A 19,475-nucleotide genomic window follows, 5' to 3' on the forward strand; every position below is an offset into this window, starting at 1 on the left:
GCAGTGAAGTATTTGCAGCGCTGTCTGATGAATGGTCGAGAGATAATGCACATGTCAAACAGGCTGTTTTAAGTGCTTATGGATTGCTTATGAAAGCGAAGCCACTACAATTCCCTCTACTGTACCATCACTAACTGACAAAGCTCCTTCAGATCCATATCCTCTGAATTGTTGAAACCTGCTATCACCATTGCAACTCTCATTATTTCCTAACATTGTTGAATCTCTAAAACCGTCCCTATCAGGTTAATCTCCTCCACTGCATACAATACTCCCAGTCTGTGTAATCTCTTCAAATCCTTCAGTTCCTATATACCTATGTATAGGTGTGACTGCTTTGTGGCCATTGTATCCTCGTTTATATCTGCAAAAGATTCTGCTTACTCTAGCACATCCTATGCTCATAAGTGAATCTGGTCTCTCACAAGCCTCTCTATGACTCTCTCCTACAGTCTCTACAAGCTTCCTTATCCCTGTAGTGTCTTGCAGCATGCACACCACTCACTCTCTCTGACATACCTTCCAGTGCATAAAATTACCTCTCCTTCTAAGTTTATTCGGTCTACAACTTCCTCCATATCCGTGCAACATTCTCCTGTTTGTATCATCTTCCATGTGCTTGCAACATTCTCCAGTCCATACCACCCTCCCTTTCCCTGTAACATTCTCCAGTCCATACCACCCTCCCTATCACTGCGATATTCTCCAGATCCCACAACTGTCGTTAAATGTATGACATCCTGGAATCATGTGAATGTTTCTACACCCTGATCAACAAAGTCCATGTAACGATCCACAACCCTACACACATCCCTTTCTCTGAAGTCTAATCAAAGACGCTTTATCTCTCTAACTTCCTCCAAACAATGAAATGTTTTCTCCTGCAAATCTTCTGTAGCAACTGTAACTATGTTTAACCCTGCAACATTGTCGTGCCCCCAAACATCCCTCCCACTGTGTGACCTCTATCCATCCCTCCAAGGCCCTCTCTCGGTGACACGCGCCATGCATTTGCAACAAGGCAGATGGAACGACAGCATTAACAGAAGAGAACAGATATGATCGAACTGTTATTGTGAGCGGTGGCTGCACAATGACCATGACAGCAATGTGATTATTGAAGGGGTTGTACGGATTTAGGCAGATCAACAAAAAACCAAACAATGTCCCATTTTGTTGTGAAGAAAGGATGCAACCAGTGCATTAGTGAGACAGCCAATTTAATCTGGGAATCAAAACATAGAGTCATTTTGAATGGACAGCTTACAAATAGCAAGGGGCATCTGGAAGAACAAATCACAATCCATGCTCGTTGGTAAGTTGGATACAATATTGTCTTGGTGATAGTAGACAGAGGCATGTGGAGTGGTCAATTTCTAATTAGAAGTCTGTGACCAATGGTGTTTCACAAGGATCAGTGCTGCGATGTCTGTGTGTAATTTATATCTGTGATTCAGATGAAAAGGTCAACAGTTTGATTCGAATTTTGCAGAATACATTTGGAAAGGCATGTAATGATTAGGGATAGTTAGGGGAATTGTGGATAGTGAGGAGGAGTGTTAAAGGTTGCAGCAGTGTGTAGGTCAGCTGGAACGCTGTGCAGAGAAATGGCCAATCAAATTTCATCGGGACAAGTGTGAAGTGATACATTTATCAAGTCAAATGGAAGAGAGAGGTACACTAATTGACTAATTGGAAACATTGATAAACAGATGACCTTGGATGGAAATCCGTAGCTCCCGGAAAATAACAACACAGGAGGATGTGGTGGTAAAGGAGGAGTATGGTATGGTTACCTTCATTGGTCACAGTATTGAGTGCAGACGTTTGCATGTCATGTTGTGACTGAATGAAACTTCATTCGGCCATGTTTGGAAGGTTGCGTGTTGTTCTCATCGCCACACTACAGGAAGGATGTGGAGGCTCTGGGGAGGTTGCAGCAGAGGGTTGGCAGCATGTTGCCTGAACGAGAATGTGTTTACTGTAAGGAGGTTGGACCCAATTGAATTGTTGTGCGAGGATATCAGAGAATGAGGGGTGACCTGGTACAGGTATATAGCGTTAGGAGAGGCGTGGATAGTTGGACTCCTTCTTCCAATGTCGAAATATCAAATACCAGGGCGCCTCGGTTTAAGGTGAGAGTGAGAAGTTTTAAGTGAAATGAATGAGGCCAGTTTTCTTTACCGAGAGGGTGGAAGCTGCTCAGGAGGTGGGAGAGGCGGCAATGAGAGCAAAGTTATGAAGTGGCATTTAGACAGAAACATGAACAGGCAGAGAATATAGGTATATCGCCCATGTGCAGGCAGGTGGGATTAGTTTAGAATAGCATCATGGTCAGCACAGCCATGGTGGGCCGAAGGGCCTATTACTGTGCTGTACTGTTCTATTTTCTAACTTAACGGCATCTACCCTGTCAAAGCCCCTCACAATCCTGGATGTTTCATTCAATTTCTCTCCTATTCTACAAAACCCCAATGGGTTCCAAGTCAATCTTCTCCACCTCTGCTCATTGGAAAATCCCACTATCTTCAGGATCAGCCGAGTGAACCTTCCCTGGCCTGCCTCCAACACAAGAATGTCTTTCCTTAGGGCACGCATACTGTTCATTATAACCTAGGTGTGGTTTGACTTGTACCTTGCATCATTTTACCAAGACCTCCCTATTTTCAGACATTCCCTCTGTAACAAGTGCCACCATTTGATTTGCCTTCTCTATTACCTGCTGATCCGTAAGCTACATTTTTCAGATTGATAAACAAGAACTCCCTCACCCCTTTCTGCTGTCAATCTGAAACCAAATAGTGTTAGCCTGACAGAAAGTCGGGAACGTGCTGGAATGTGTTTTAAAGGATATGACAACAAATGATAACTGGATGCTTAGAAACAATGGGAGACACATGATTTTAGAAAAAGGGAATATTTTAAATCTGTTGGATTCTGCATTTTGGTGTGACCATAAATGCAGAATAGATAAGGGTAGGGAAGGCTAGTTGCAGTAGAGGGATATTTGAAATTTCGATAAGTTTCAACAAGGGCTAAAAATGAGCTCGGGAGAGAATCGGGCCCCTGAAAGGTCAATGCGGCTGTCTGTGTGGAATCACTGCTGATGGGGGAGATACTGAACAAATATTTTGTGTTCGGATTTACTGTGGAGAAAGACATGGAAGCTGTGTGCTCTTCCAGCACCACTAATCCGGAATCTGGTTTCCAGCATCTGCAGTCATTGTTTTTACCTCATTGATTTTAACTGGACTGCGAATCCTCTTGCAAGGATGCCTGCCTTGAAGAAGTTTTCCTCCTCTCTCTACAAGAATCTCAGGGAGTCCCTCCACGCTGCAGGCTCACTGCCTTTATTCCTGATGAAGGGCTTTTGCCCGAAACGTCGACTTTGCTGCACTTTGGATGTTGCCAGAACTGCTGTGCTCCTCCTGCAACACTAATCCAGAATCTAGTTTCCAGCATCTGCAGTCATTGTTTTTACCTCTGTATCTAAATGGCTAGTTCTCCCTGTGTTCCATGAGATCGAAGCATGCGAATCAGTCTCCCATGGGGAATCTTATCGAACGTTTTACTGAAGTCCATATAGATCACATCTACCGCTCAGCCCTCATCAATCCTCTTTGTTACTTCTTCAAAAAACTCAATCAAGTTTGTGAGACATGCATAAAGCCATGTTGACTATCCCTAATCAGTCCTTGCCTTTCCAAATATATGTACATCCTCTCCCTCAGGATTCCCTCCAAACAGCTTACCCACCACCGAGGTCAGGCTCACTGCTCTGCAATTCCCTGGCTTTCCTTTCCACTCTTCTTAAAAAGTGGCACCACGTTTGCAAACTTACAGTCTTCCGGCGTCTCACCTATGACAATCTATGATACAAATATCTCAGCAAGAGGTCCAGTAATCACTTCTCTAACTTCCCACAGAGTTCTCGATTACACCTGATCAGGAAGTGGGAATTTATCCACCTTTATGCATTTCAAGACATCCAACACTTGCTCGTCTGTAATATGGACATTTTGCAAGGTGTCACCATCCATTCTATATCTTCCATATCCTTTTCCACAGTAAAATCTGATGAAAAATACTCGTTTAGTATCTCTGTCTTTTAACCGTTGTAATTGTACCCACATCCACCCTTCCTCAGGAAGTTCATTCCACAATCAAAACACCCTCTGTGTAACAATTTGCCCCCATGCCTTTTTTTTGAACATCTCACTCTTCTAACCTTTAAATTGTGGTCTCTCCTTTTGAGACTCCCCCATCCTACAGAAAAGACAATTACCATTTAATCGATCTAAAAAACTCATTTTTTAAAATAAACTTTTATAACATCACGTCTCAACATCCAGACTCCTGTAAAAAAAAAAGACTCACCCGATCCAATCATTTTTCAGAACTCAAGCCTTCCATATTCAACAACGCCCTGGTTAATCTTTTCCGAATCCCCTGCAGCTTAATAATATCCTCCCTATAACTGGGCGACCAGAACTGGGCAGAGTATTGCAGAACAGGCCTCACCAATGTCTGTGCAATCTCAACATGACGTCCCAAATCCTACACTCAATGGACTGAGCAATAGTCAGGCATGCCAAGCACTGTCTTATCCATCCTGTGATGCAAACTTCAAGAATTATGTACCTGAACCCAGAGGTCCCTCTGCTCTAAAACACTAACCGAGGCCCTAACATTAATTGTATAAGCTCTGCAATTGTTTATTTTACCTTGCATTTATTCAGATTGAATTCCATCTACAGTTTTTCAGCCCATTCACCCATTTCATCAAGATCCCTTTGTAATCTCAAAAAACCTCCTTCACTGCTGACAATGCCACCCTCCAGCCTTCCAGCCCATCACACATGGCTGTCAATGGTACAAATATCTTTGCTCGGGGCTTCACAATTTATTCCCTAGCATCACACAATGTCCTGTGATACACTTAATCAGGTCCTGGGTCTTTCCATAAATTTGTGTTTTAAAACCTCCAGCACCACCTCTTCTATAACATGCCCTCTTTTCAAGGCATAGAGATGTACAGGATAGTAACAGACTCTTCAGTCCAACTCGCCCATGCTGACCAGAAGATGTAAGTACATCCATCTCATTTTACAGCGCTTGGCCCATGTACCTCTAAACCCTTATTATTCATAAACCCATCCAGATATCTCTTAAAAGTTGTCATAGTATCAATATCTGCTACTTTCTCTCTAAGCCCATTCCATACACACATCGCCATGTGCATGAAAAGGCTGTCCCTTTTTATTCCTTTCCCCTCTAACCTTAAACCTCTGTCCTCTAGTTTTGGACTTCCCAACCCTTGGGCAAAGACCTTGAATGTTTACCCAATCCATGCCCCTCATGTTTCTATAAACCTCTGTCAGGTCACCCCTCAGTCTCCGACGCTCCGGAGAAAATAACCACAACTTATTCAGCAACAACCCTGTCAACATCTTGTGATTTTTTTCTGAACACATTCAAATTGCACAACATCCTTCCTATCTTGGGGATACTGGAATTGCAGCGAACTCCAAATATGGACTAACGTATTACTCTTATTCCCTGAGTTCCCCAGTTTTTGTCCACAGTAAGTTCTGGAGTAAAAAATGTGTTTAATGTCTTAGCCATATCCTGCTGTTCCACACATCCATGCCCTCATTGATCTTTAAGGAGCAATATTTTGTCTCGAGTTTTCTTTTACTCAATATATTAATACAATCACTTTTGGATTCTTATTCTCATTATCTGCCAAGGCTATTTCATGTACCCTTTCTGCATTCCTGATTTCCACCCAACGTATATTCCTACAGCCCCTGTGATCCTCAGAGGTTCCCTTGATCCAGCTGGCTATACCTGACACGTAGCCCCTATTCCTTGACCAGACCCTCAATAGACAGCCAGTGTCTCCTAATGCTGTCAGCATTGAGTTGCACACAAACAGGAACCTGCTGGTGGTGATCGCTCAATTTGTCTCAATCTTGAAATATTCGCACTTGCCAGACTTCCCTTTCCCTGCAAATAGACTCCCCAATCACCTTTTGAACGTTCCTGGCTAACACGATCAAGATTGGTCAGGCCCCATTTTATGACTTGAACCTGTGGACCAGGCCTGTCCTTTTCCGAAGCTGTTTTCAAATTAATAGAATTGTGGTCACTTTGGCAAAATGCTTTCCCACTCACACCTCAGTCCCTTTCCCGACCTTAATACCCAAGGGAAGGTCAGGTTTTGCCCCTTTCTCTTTTCAGACCATTTTCATATTAATTGGGAGTTTCTGGAACACAATTACCAAATTCCTCCCTTGCAAACACTGAACACTGACAGTCCCAGTCTAGGTTTGGAAGATTTGAAAACCCCAACCATAACAGTCCTATTATTATGATTGATATTTGAGATCTCCTGATATATTTATTCCTCACTCTGCCACTGATTATTCGGGGTCAGTGGGACAATCGTGTCAGAGTGATGACCCATTCTTATTTCTCAGTTCCACAAACATAGGTTCACTGGGTGATAACATCGGAATATCCTCTCTAAGTACTACTGGGATGATTCATGCAATCAAAACCCACCACCACACGTCCTCTCTTGCCTCCCCTTCAATGCTTCCTGTAGCATCTCCAACTTGAAACAATGAGCTGCCAGTCCTCAACCTCCCTCAGTTGTGTTTCTGTAGTAACTATAATCTCCCAGTCCCATGTTCCAATCCATGCCGTGAGGTCATTCTCCTTAGCTATCAGGTCCCTTGCATTGAAGTAAATGCAGTTTAATCATCAGTTTCCACCCCTCCCCCATTTCTTGCTATATTCGTGCCTGCCTTGTCTGCTGAAATTGCTCTCTTTAACTTGTGCACCAACCTCAATCTTCTTTCTGGCCTTCCAACTGTTTAAGTTGCAACATCCTGCCAGATCAGATTATATCCTCTCAAGCAGCTCTAACAATCGCCCCACCAGGATATGGGTCCCGCTCCTGCTCCCAGTTCAGGTCCATTATGCTGGCACCTTCAGACGTCCAGAAACTTGTTCACCAATGTCCCTGTGTTCCTCAGTACTCCAGGAGGACCTACTATTCATGATGTATATCGTTCACTTATGAGACTTCCCATAGTGCATTGCCTCACAGTGATCAGAAGTAAACTCCATCTGCCATTACTCTGCTCAGTTTATCATCTGATTGATATCTGACTGCAGTCTGAGACCATCCCTCACCTTTCATGTCATCTGCAAACCTACTAATGATTCCTTCTGTTTTTACATCGGAGTTATTATTCCACAAAATAACCAGCAATGCTTCCTGCGCAGATCCCTGTGGTGCACCCACTGATGAAAGAATTCCAAACACGAGAAGTCTATCCACTGTTTTTTTTAATCCACATTACCAACTTGCCTTGGATCCCATTGGCTCTTTACATTTGGACCAGCCTTCCACGAGGGACCTTGTCAAAGGCCTTATTCAAGTCCATGTAAACCACATCATCTGCACTGCCCTCATCAATATTTTTCGACACCATTTCAAAAAAACTGAACTGAATTCCTCAGACAGTATCTCACTCTTCCAAATCTGTGATGCTGCTGCAGAGGTGATCCTTGCCTTTGGAAGTGTTGATTCATCCTCAAAATTCATTCCAATAATTTCCCTCCCTCTGCTGTCAGACTATCTGCTCTGTAATTACCTGGCCTATCCCTGCTGCCCTTCTTGAACAAAGAACCACATTAGCGACCCTCCAGTCATTCAACACTTCACCTGTGGCCAGCAAAGTTTTATATATATCCACCAGGGGCCCAACAATCTCCTCCCTTACCTCCCATAGCAGCCTGGGATACATTTCATTAGGCACTGGGGATTTCTCCACCTTTATGCCTGTGAAAACATTTAATACCTCCTCCTTATTCATCTTTTCTTGTTCTCGAACCTCACCGTCCCAACTGAAATCCCCGGTGACAATGTCTTTCTCCTGTGTGAATACAGATGGGAAGTATTCATTGAAGTTCTCACCGATTTCCACTGGCTCCATTACAGATTGGCCCTTTGGTTTCTAACAAGCCTCGCTGTTTACCTGGGAATCCTCTTCCTCGAACTGTACTCATTAAATTCCCTGTGGCCTCTCCTTAACAGTATCTGCCAAGGATATTTCATGCCCATTATTTGCCCGTCATTTTAAGGATTGCCTTGCACTATCTATATGTTGGTCGGTCTTTGCCTGTTTTCATCGCCTTGTATTTCCTTCATCGAGCTCAGGATATCGCTTGACCAGTATTCACTGGAGTTACTGCCTTTGTCATTCACTCTTCGCAGAACACACTGGCCTTGAATTCTCCCTGTATCAATTTAACATACTTCCTGTTTCTGAGTGTGAACCCAACAGCAAAAAGTTCCTCCCGGTCTGTGTTTGCCAGATCCTGTCTCGTGGTAGTGATAATGCCCAGTGACAGTAATATTCTAATGATGATGGGGCTTCCACAAATTTGGCGTCTTCACTTCTGCCCTATCCTTATTTTACCAAAATGACTTTGAAAGCTAGTGTTAGGACTACTATCACCGAAACACTCTAAAAATCCTTATGTCTGTCATCTTGTCCAGCACTAAAGCCCAATCACGTTGCTGTAACCTTTTCCAATCCCAACAGCAGTCCTCCATCCTGTCCTACAGCACCTCATTATCTCTAACCTTCCATCATCCAATTCACCTCACTGTTTGTACAGCGTTTCCTACCAACCCTCCCATTATGTAATGTTCTGAAGCTTCCTGAACGCTCCCGAGATCTGTAACCATGCCCCGTCTCTCTCTCTCTTCAATCTTCTCTGTCTCTGTGACTAACTCCCAACACTACAATGTTCCGTACCTTTGACCACCTCCAGTCAGTACTAGCCTTCCTAGCTCTCGAACATCCTGCAGCCACTAAAACCATCCATGTACCTGAAATATCCTCTCAGTTGTTGTAACAACTCTCATTCTCACAACTGCCTCTGTCGATAACCTCAGCCAGTCCAAAGAATCCTTGCTAACTCAGTAACCTCACCCAATGTGTACAACTCTGAGTATGACTAACTTCATCCAGTCTCCCCAACTGTCCCTAACTCTAATTGTAGAGAGAATCCACAACCCTCCCTATTGCGTTCACCTCCTCCAGTCCCTCTCATGGACACCATCTATGGAACCTTATCCTGTCCCTGACTATATTCTCTTCCTGTTCCAATAAATCTTGTGAACTTTGTGACCTAGTCCAATCTCTGCAGTGCTCTGTATAATCAGCCTCACTGTGCCTGGAACCTGGCTTTAATTCCAGCCTTGGCCGATTGTCTGTGTGGACTTTGCATGTTCTCCCCCCTGACTGTGTAGGTTTCTTCCGGGTGCTTTAGTTTCCTGCCATAGCTCGACATTTGCACGATACGTGATTGTCGATCATAAATTGACCGTAGTATTCAGGCAAGTGTGCTTTAGGTGAGTTCATCATGAGAAATGCAGGGTTTAATGGACAGGGAGAGGGATGGGTCTGGTTAGGATGCTCTTTAGAGGGTTGGTGTGGGCTTGTTGGGCCAAATGGCCTTTTTCCACACTGTGGAGATTCTATTCAGGTTATTGTCCAGTCCTGTCAACCATCCCTGTCTCTTGAACCTTGCCTCATCCCCAATACTCTCCTTATATGTGTAATCTCCAACAGTCTCTAAAACACTCCTTGGCGATGTCAGCTTCTCCAGTCCTTACCATGACCAATATGACTGTCACCTCTTCCTGCTTTTAGAACAATCCTTATAACTGTTGTCATTGGTTACATCACTCCCAATCACTGTTCCATCCTGAACCCCCCCCCCCAACCCCCCCAAAACATTTATATCTCTGTAAACCCATCTGGACTGTGTGTACCTCCTTTTGACAGTCCCGTTCTGAGACTTTCTCTATATCAAAAACGTCAATAAGTGTAGGAAACCCTTATTATTGTAACCTCCCTCCAGCCTTACAGCACTGAGGATCTGTAGAAGCTCTCTTCAACCCGCCAGCCATCTCTGTGTCTGTAATCTATTCCACTCCCCAGAATTCATTCTCTCTGAGCTCTTCTGTAGTCCATTAAACACTCCCTCCCACTGTCTGTGTCATTGTAACCTTCTCCAAAAACACAACCTTCCCTATCTGTGTAAATCCCGACACCAGTCCCTACCCTTCTAAGCTCCGTCTAACAATATAACCCTCCATGTTTGTGTATTCACCTTCAGTCCCTACTCACCTCCCTATCTGTGTAACCTTCTCCAGGCATTTTTGCTTCACTCTCTTCAACTGTCCCTGTCAGTGTAATCTCTTCTGGACCCGAAAACTCCCCTCTCTTTAACTTACTCAGGCAACACAACCCTCACTATCTGTGACCTACTCCTGTCGGAGAACCCTCCCTCTGTGAACTGCTCCAAATCTTCAACTCTCCATAAGCTCCTGCAGTCTTAGAGCCCTCCCTGTGTACATAACCTCTTCCAGTCCCTAAAACGCCATCAGTCTGTGGAGACCCTACCAGCATCCCTATCTGTGTTATCCTCTCAGGTCCCTGCAACACTCCCGATCTGTAGATCCCACTCCAATGCCTGTGTTTCACCCGGTCCTGTTCCTACAAGACTCATTAACTATGTAACATTCTCCCGTCGCTATCACCCACCGTGTCAATGTAAGCTCCTCCTGTATCTCCATCCAGTTACGCATCTCCATAACCTTCTCCAGCTCTTACATCCCTATCTGTGTAAACATCACTCTCCACTCGAACCCTCCCTACCGCAGGAACTTCCTCCTGTTTGTGTAATGCTCCCTTATCTGTGAAACTGTCTCCAACCAAACTTGCTACCCCAATCTCTGAAAAACGAATCCAGATTCCACACCCTCCTTAACCCCCAGAACCTAAGCCTTCCTATATCTATAAACATCTTCAGTCACAATGACCCTCCATATCTCTGTTTGTTCCGCCAGATGTTACAAACCTCTTTATCTCTGTAATCTGCTCAGTTCCCTAAAACAGTCCCTGTCTGTGTGATTCAGCCCTGTCGTACAAACATCCTTATCCTGGTAAACTTCTCTATCCCTCCCAGCATTCCCAACTCCTTGAACCCGTCAGCCCTACAGCTCTCCACATTTCTGTAACCTCCTGTGGGCCTATGGTCCTCCCTCCCTGTGAAACCACCTCAGTCCCCACATCCCTCCCAATCTGGGTCCTCTGCTCCAAATCAGACCATTGCTGTCTCTGTAAACACCTCCACCCCTGACAACTCTTCTCATTTGTGTAACCTCGTTCAGACCCCATACTCTCCAGCTTCCTGCATCCTCTTCCTGCATTGCAACTAAAACCACATGTTTATGTAATATCCACCAGTGCTTAAACCTCCCCAACTCAGTAACCACTTGCAGCCCTAACAAAGCACCTAAACTGTGAAACCTCTTAATTCCCTACAATCCTCCCTCCCTCCCTCCTCAACTACCTTCATCACCATGAAACCTCACAATCACTGAAGTCACCTTTTGGCACTGCAACCCTCCTAATGTCTGCAAAATCCTTTTGTCCTGATATCCCTCCCTGTCTCTGTAACCCCCACCACCCTCCAGTGCCCTTCTGGGGAACCTGGCAGAGGAGGGATGTTTTGTAGAGTCCGGGCCATGTTACAGAGGTACAATCCTGGGAATTACAGATTTAGTCTAATGTCTGTGGGGTGCAGATTATTGGCAAAGACTCTAAAGACAGGATTTATGACTACTTGGAAAACTATCGTTTCATTAGAGACAGTCAGCACGGGTTTGTGAGGGGCAGGTCATGCCTCACAAATCTTATTGAATTATTTGAGGATATGAGCGAATACGTTGATGGCTCATTCAGAAAATAAGGAGGCATGGGATACAGGGAAATCTGTCTGTCTGGTTACAGGATTGGATGGCCCAGAGAAGACAGAGGGTGGCAGCAGGTGGACAGTATTGAGTCTGGAGCTCAGTGACCAGTGGTGTTCTGTAACAGTCGGCTCTGGGACTCTGCTCTCTGTGATTTTTATAAATGACTTGGATGTGGATTTTGGAGAGTGGGTTAGTAAGAAGTGAGGCCATACTGGATTTGGTTCTGGGTAACGAACCAGGCCAGGTGTTAGAATTGGAGGTAGGTGAGCACTTTGGGGACAGTGATCACAATTCGGTGACTGTTAATCTGGTGATGGAGAGGGATAAGTGTGCACTGTAGGGCAAGAGTTATAGCTGGGGGCAGGGAAATTATGTGCGGTGAGGCATGACTTAGGATGGAAAAGTAGGCTTCAAGAGAAGGGTGCAATCGATATATGGAGCTTGTTCAAGGAGCAACTATTGAGTGGCCTTGATAAGTATGTACCTGTCAGGCAGGGAGGAAAGGGTCATGTGAGGGAGCCGTGGTTTAATATGGAATTGGTTACCCTGGTTAAAGGGAAGAGGGCGGCCTATGTAAAGATGAGGCGTGAAGGTTCAGTTGGGGAAATTGAGAGTTATAAGGTAGCCAGGAAGGATCTGAAGAGAGCTAAGAGCAGCAAGGAGGGGACATGAAAAGTCCTGAGTTGGTAGGATTAGGGAAAACCCAAAGGCTTTCTATAGGTATGTCAGGAATAAAAGAATGACTAGGGTAGGAATAGGTCCAGTCAAGGATAGTAATGAGAAGTTGCGTGTGGAGGCTGAAGAGATTGGGGAGATACTGAATGAATACTTTTCGTCAGTATTCACTCAGGAACAGGGCATTGTTGCCGAAGTGAATATTGAGTCACAATTAGAATGGATGGCTTTGAGGTATGTAGGGAAGAGGTGTTGGAAATTCTGGAAAGGGTGAAAAGTCCCCTGGGCCTGATGGCACTTATCCTAGGATTCTCTGGGAAGCAAGGGAGGAGATTACAGAGTCATTGGCCTTGATTTTTATGTCCTCGTTGTCTACAGGAATAGTGCCAGAAGACTGGAGGATAGCAAATGTGGTTCCCTTGTTCAAGAAGGGGAGTAGGGATAACCCTAGTAACTATAGTCCTGTGAGTCTCACTTCTGTTGTGGGCAAAGTCTTAGAGAGAATTGTAAGGGATAGAATTTATGAACACCTGGATAGGAATAATGTGATCAAGGATAGTCAGCATGGTTTTGTGAAGGGCAGGTCGTGCCTCACAAACCTTATTGAATTCTTTGAGAAGGTGACTAAGGAGGTGGATGAGGGTAAAGCAGTAGATGTGGTGTATATGGATTTTAGTAAGGCATTTGATAAGGTTCCCCATGGTAGGCTACTGCAAAAAATATGGCGTTATGGCATTGAGGGTGCGTTGGAGGTTTGGATTAGGAATTGGCTGGCTGGAAGACGACAGAGGGTAGTAGTTGATGGTAAAGGTTCATCTTGGAGTGTAGTTACTAGCGGTGTTCCGCAAGGATCTGTTTTGGGACCATTACTGTTTGTCATTTTTATAAATGACCTGGAGGAGGGGCTAGAAGGTTGGGTGAGCAAGTTTGTGAATGATACGAAAGTCGGTGGAGTTGTTGACAGTGAGGAAGGATGTGGCAGGTTACAGCGGGATATAGATCAGCCTGCAGAGCTGGGCAGAAAGGTGGCAAATGGAGTTCAATGTAGCTAAGTGTGAAGTGATTCACTTTGGTAAGAGTAACAAGAAGATGGGGTACTGGGCTAATGATCAGATACTTGGTAGTGTGGATGAGCAGAGGGATCTTGGTGTCCGTGTACACAGATCTCTGAAAGTTGCCAGCCAGGTAAATAGTGCTGTGAAGAAGGCATATAGCGTACTGGCTTTTATTGGCAGAGGAATTGAGTTCCGGAGTCCTGTGGTCATGTTGCAGTTGTATAAGACTCTGGTGCGGCCGCATCTGGAGTATTGTGTGCAGTTTTGGTCGCCATACGATAGGAAGGATGTGGAGGCACTGGAACGGGTGCAGAGGAGGTTTACCAGGATGTTGCCTGGTATGGTAGGAAGATCATATGAGGAAAGGCTGAGGCACTTGGGGCTGTTTTCATTGGAGAAAAGAAGGTTTAGGGGTGACTTGATAGAGGTGTATAAGATGATTAGGGGTTTAGATAGGGTTGACCATGAGAACCTTTTTCCACGTATGGAGTCAACTATTACAAGGGGGCATAGTTTTAAATTAAGAGGTAGTAGGTATAGGACAGATGTTAGGGGTAGATTCTTTACTCAGCGAGTTGTGAGTTCATGGAATGCCCTGCCAGTAGCAGTGGTGGATTCTCCCTCTTTCTGGGCATTTAAACGGGCATTGGATAGGCATATGGAGGATAGTGGACGAGTGTGGGTTAGGTGGGCTTGGATCAGCGCAACATCGAGGGCCAAAGGGCCTGTACTGCGCTGTATTTTTCTATGTTTTATGTAAGTTTGCTAATCATATGAAGATTGTTGGAGTGGTGGGTAATGTGGAGGGCTATTGTAGATTGCATAGGGACATTGACAGGACACAGCTGGCCTGGAAGTTGCAGATGGAGTTAAATCTGGAAAAGTGTGAAGTGATTCATTCTGGAAGGTTGAATTTTAATACAGAATTCAGGGTTAAAAGGCAGAATACTTGGCAGTGTGGAGGAACAGAGAGACCATGGGGTCTATGTCCATAGATCCCTCAAGTTGCCACGTACGTTGGTAGGGTTGTTAAAAAGGCATATATTGTGTTGGCTTTCCTTAGCAAGGGGGTAGATTTTAAGAGCAGTGAGGTTTTAGTGCATCTTAATAGCCTCCTAGTGAGACCACACTTGGAATATTGTGTTCAGTTCCGGCCCCCTGTTTACAGGAAGGATGTGCAAGTTTCAGAGAGGGTACACAAGAAATTTACCAGGGTGCTGCTTGGAATGGAGGACATTTCTCATGAAGAAAGTTTGAGGGAGCTAAGGCTTTTTTCATTGAAGTGAAGAAGGGGGTGGGCCAACCCTGTAGAGGTGAACAAAATGATGATAGGCACACAGAGAGTGAATAGTCAGAGACTTTTCCTCTTATGGAATAAATGGCTGTAACAAGGCGGCATAATTTTAAGGTGAATGGAGGATGGATAAGAGATAGAGAATGGTAGGTGGTTGGATGGACTGCCAATGGTGGTAGTAAAATTAGACACATTTGGGACATTTAATAGACTCTTGGACAGACACATGGATAATAGTAAAATGAAGGGTATGTAGGTAATTTTGATCTTATAGTTGGATAAAAGGTTGGCATGAAATCATGGCCGAAGGGTCTTGGGCTGAACTGTTCTGCGTTCTATGTTCTGTCTGGTAAGCTGGGTGATAAACTCAGATCAGTGTAAAATGATATGGCATTCAGGAGGAGCTAGTGAACTGGATTCAAAATTGGCTTGATGGTAGGAGACAGCGGGTGACGGGAGACATGTGTTTCTGACTGGAGGCATGTGACCAGCGGTGTAGTGGGTCCCCTGTTGTTTGTCATTTGGATAAATGGTTTGGATGGAATATTGGTTTCCTGGTAAGTAAGCTTCTTGGGTGACACTGACATTGGAGGTAAAGTGGTTAGTGGAGAAGATCGTATATATTACAACATGATGAACAGTACTGCTGGGATAGTGGGCTGAAGAATAGCAGATGGAGTTTAATTAGATAAATGTGAAGTGTTCTATTTTGGTGAAACAAACCAGGGTGGGACCTGTACAGTTAATGTTTGGGCCCTGGGTGGTGTTGTCAGTCAGAGACCGAGGGATGCAGGTACACAGTTCTTTGAATGTGTTGTCACAGGTAGACAGGCTGGTGAATCAGACATTTGGGATGTTTACCTTCATTGGGGAGAGCATTCAGAGTAAGAGTTGGCATGTAATGGTGCATCTGTAAAATACATTGGTGAGGCTATCATAAAAATATTGTTGTTCAGTAAGAAGAACTCATTTGGTTCACTTACCTCCTTTTAGGAATCTGATCCAGACCTACAGCAATATGGCTGACTCTGAGCTACCCTCTGGGTAATTAGCAGTCGGGTCAAAGAATGTTCGTCCAGGCAGTGACAACTACATCCAACGAATGAATAAATAAAAAGACCTATGCACTTCCGTACCTCTGGAAACAAGTCCAGCTGCAGCAATCCGTACTGGTTTTGTAACACCATTCTAGACCTGACCACTCTCTATAACACTCTCACCACCTCCCACCTTCACCTCTCCCTGTTCCTATCGTGTCATTAAACCCTGACAATGATTCCCCTTCCCACTGCCCTCCTCCTGCTACCAGACCCTTTGCAATCCATTTAACATTTACTCCTAAAGCACTCTCTCACTTCAAGATTTTAAGTATTTTGTGCTGATCTTCTCAGCCTCATAATCTAGTATGATCCCTTTTGTCCTGAGTGAGGGACCAGTGGGGATTTCTTGCTGAGGGTTTTACTGTTTCAATGGAATGTCCTTCTGTTGAGTGTTTTATACTGTTCCTTGAAATGTTTTCCACTGTCCATTTACAAACACATATTTCAGTCTGTTTAGGCTGTTTACCTTGGTCAGTTCTCCTCTCAAACTCATGTAATTGGCTATTTTTGTTTCTAGTTGCAGCTCGTCCTTTCTGTGATTCACTTTAAAACATTTTGTGTATTTAGCTGTACGTTATCACAATTTCCCGAAGGATCTCTCCCGGTGACGTTACACATTCACTAAGTTTCATCACACGGTCGCTCTGACATAGTTACATCCCTAGCCTGTTGCACAGCGAAACACTGAAAAAAAATAACCGAACTCCTCTTCCAATATCAATGTTCTCCGTGTGATTGGTCCAGATTATACAAATATTGAAGTTTTCCAAAATTATCACAATGCCTTTATTAAAAATCCAATGAGTTCCTGTGTAATACAGTGATGAGCAATGGAATAAAGTTCGTTGGCTAAAATTGTTCTGCTGCTTGTGTCCTTGGCAAGTAGTAGCCAGAATTTACATTCAGACTGACTCGACTTCATGTTCTGATGCCAAATGCTTTCTTTGTGATGTCTTCGTTATCCATTATTGTTAGCATTACACATTTTGCCCGAGTATCGGCAAGGTTGTAAACCACTGAATATTTTTGTTCACACTGTATCCATATTTCCCTGGTGTCTAAATCTCTTTTATCTCTGTCACAAATCCACCTTATTGCATCGACTTTGTCCATTCAATTAAAAGTATTCCTTTCCTTAATTTATTGTCACAAATCTATTCACTGACGTACAATTTTACTTAAACTCTGTCCCATCCTGTTCCTTTTTGCTTATCTTCAGCCAGATCCCCATGCTGTTTTCGTGTGTCACATTTTCCCTTTAGATTCGGAAAGTTCCTTTCACCTGAACGCTGTCCCTGCATCCTCTCTGGCAGTTTAAACCCTTGGCCATTAACCTACCGACATGATCGGCCAGGACAATGGTCCCAGCACCGTTCCAGTGGGGCCATCCAAAAGGATTATATTTAAAATCAGGCATGGGATGAAGTATCTCTGGCTGACCAGCCTTTCTTGCCCAGCCGGAGCTGCCCTTGAGCTGAATATCTTTCTCAGCCAGTTCAGCGGGTCAGTGAGAGGCAAACACTTTGCTGTGGGTATGTCGTGCAGATCAGGTGAGGATGGGCAGATGTCCTTCTCGAAAGGGCAAGTGTTTGGGTTTTTTGGTCATGAGCAATGGTCTCATACTTACTTGTCGATTGTTAATTACTATTTTTAAAATTAGTGATTTCAAATTCCACCATTGTTGATGCTGGGATTCCAGCCTGTATCCCCCGAACATTAGCAGAGGTTTGGGATACATGCTCCAGCAATAATACCACGAGGCCATCACTTCACCTGCTCACAGGTTGCTCATTCCTGACCGGTTATACCAGTGCATCATGAAGCAAAACCTGTCAATCCAACACAGTTGTGTGATCCTGATATCTCCCAGCACTCTGGTGATATCACTTAGGATCTTGCTTTCTGTCTGTCTCTGTCTGTGTCTGTCTCTGTCTGTTTCTCTCTTCTGAAGAAAGACGAGGCAGCACAATTCCCATTCTGCCTATTCCTGTCTCGTGTAGGTACTCAGGAAGGTTCAGACTCGATTAACTTCCCAGCTGCTGGGTGTCTCGTCCATCATCACATTGAAGATAGTTGGTCAGCCAGAGAGACAAAAGAGAGGGAGATCTGCAGCCTTCAATAAATCCTGCAGTGAGGTAAGATCACTCACAGTGCACAGAGCAGAGAGCAACGAGAGGGCTCCAAACATCGGCTGACAATATATGTCACTGATACAGTGCTGGAGGGTGAGCACAGTTCACACACACCCCAGGCTCAATCACCGCCCCAGTCTAAGTTCTGTTGTACTAAGACTCACTACTCTGCATCACTATCTATGGCATGTCTTGTACACCAGTGTCTTCAATAATTTGTAACTCCTATAACAGTTTATATCTCTGTAACCTCCTCCTATCTCAATAGTCCCTCGATATATTTGAAATGTACTGCATTCCAGACTACCATCCCTATCGCTGTAACTTGCTTCAGTGTCGACAACATGCCTCATCTCAGTAGTCCCCTCCTCCAATAACTGGAGACAGAGGCATGCAGCACAATCCTTCAATCCAACTAGTCCATGCTGACCAGAGTCCATGAACAAGTCACGTTTCCCTGTATTTGACCGGATCCCTTCAAACCTTCTCCTCCCAAGTACCTGCCCAAATGTATTTTACATGTTGTAATTGTACTTTTCTCTACCACTTCCCCTGGAAGCTCATTCCATAACTGCACCATCGTCTGTGTAGAAAATTTTCTCCTAAAATCTCTTTTAAGTGCTTCCTCTCCCATCTCATATTTATGCCCACTAGCACACAGAACATGACAGCGCAATGCAGGCCCTTCGGCCTTCGATTTTGCACCAACCTGTGGAACCAATCTGAAGCCCAAGTAGCCAACACTATTCAAATTCGTGTCCATATGCCTATCCAACGACCGTTTAAATGCCCTTAAAATTGGCGAGTCTACCACTGTTGCAGGCAATGCATTCCATGCCCCGACTATTCTGAATAAAGAACCTACCTCTGGCATCCGTCCCATATCTATTTATTAATATTAGCATCTACCTAAATTTAAAGCTATCTCCCCTCCTGGTAGACATCGCCACCCAAGAGAAAAGGCTCTCACTGTCCAACCCATCTCACCTGCTGATTATCTTATATGTCTCTATTAATTGACTTCAAACACATTCTTTTGAACAAAAACAGCTTAAAGTCCCTCAGCCTTTCCTCATAAGACCTTTCCTCCGTACCAGGTAACTTTCTAATAAATCTCATCAGATGTGGTGAGTGTGGACTTGTTGGGCCGAAGGGTCTATTTCCACACTGGAAGTAATCTAATCTAAGGGGACAACATTTGCTATCCGCCAGCCTTCTAGCACTATTCCTGTAAACAATGATGACAAAAAGATCAAAATCAAAGGCTTGGCAATCTCCTTCGTGGCTTCCCAGAGAATCCGAGGATAAATCCCATCCGGCCAATAGATTTATCTATTTTTAGACTTTGCAGAATTGCTAACACCTCCCCCT

At 44.3% G+C, this 19,475-nt stretch overlaps 1 long non-coding RNA gene across 1 annotated transcript in view; it reads left to right on the forward strand.

Moving 5' to 3' along the window:
* Positions 1-19,475, forward strand: part of LOC132813879 (uncharacterized) — a 73,508-nt gene that overhangs the window by 39,425 nt on the left and 14,608 nt on the right. Inside the window, exon 5 of the long non-coding RNA XR_009644200.1 lies at positions 17,973-18,107. This is a non-coding gene — a long non-coding RNA (uncharacterized LOC132813879). The remainder of the gene's footprint in view (positions 1-17,972; positions 18,108-19,475) is intronic.

This window comes from Hemiscyllium ocellatum, unplaced genomic scaffold, assembly GCF_020745735.1.
Source record: "Hemiscyllium ocellatum isolate sHemOce1 unplaced genomic scaffold, sHemOce1.pat.X.cur. scaffold_515_pat_ctg1, whole genome shotgun sequence".
Lineage (NCBI taxonomy): Eukaryota > Metazoa > Chordata > Chondrichthyes > Orectolobiformes > Hemiscylliidae > Hemiscyllium > Hemiscyllium ocellatum.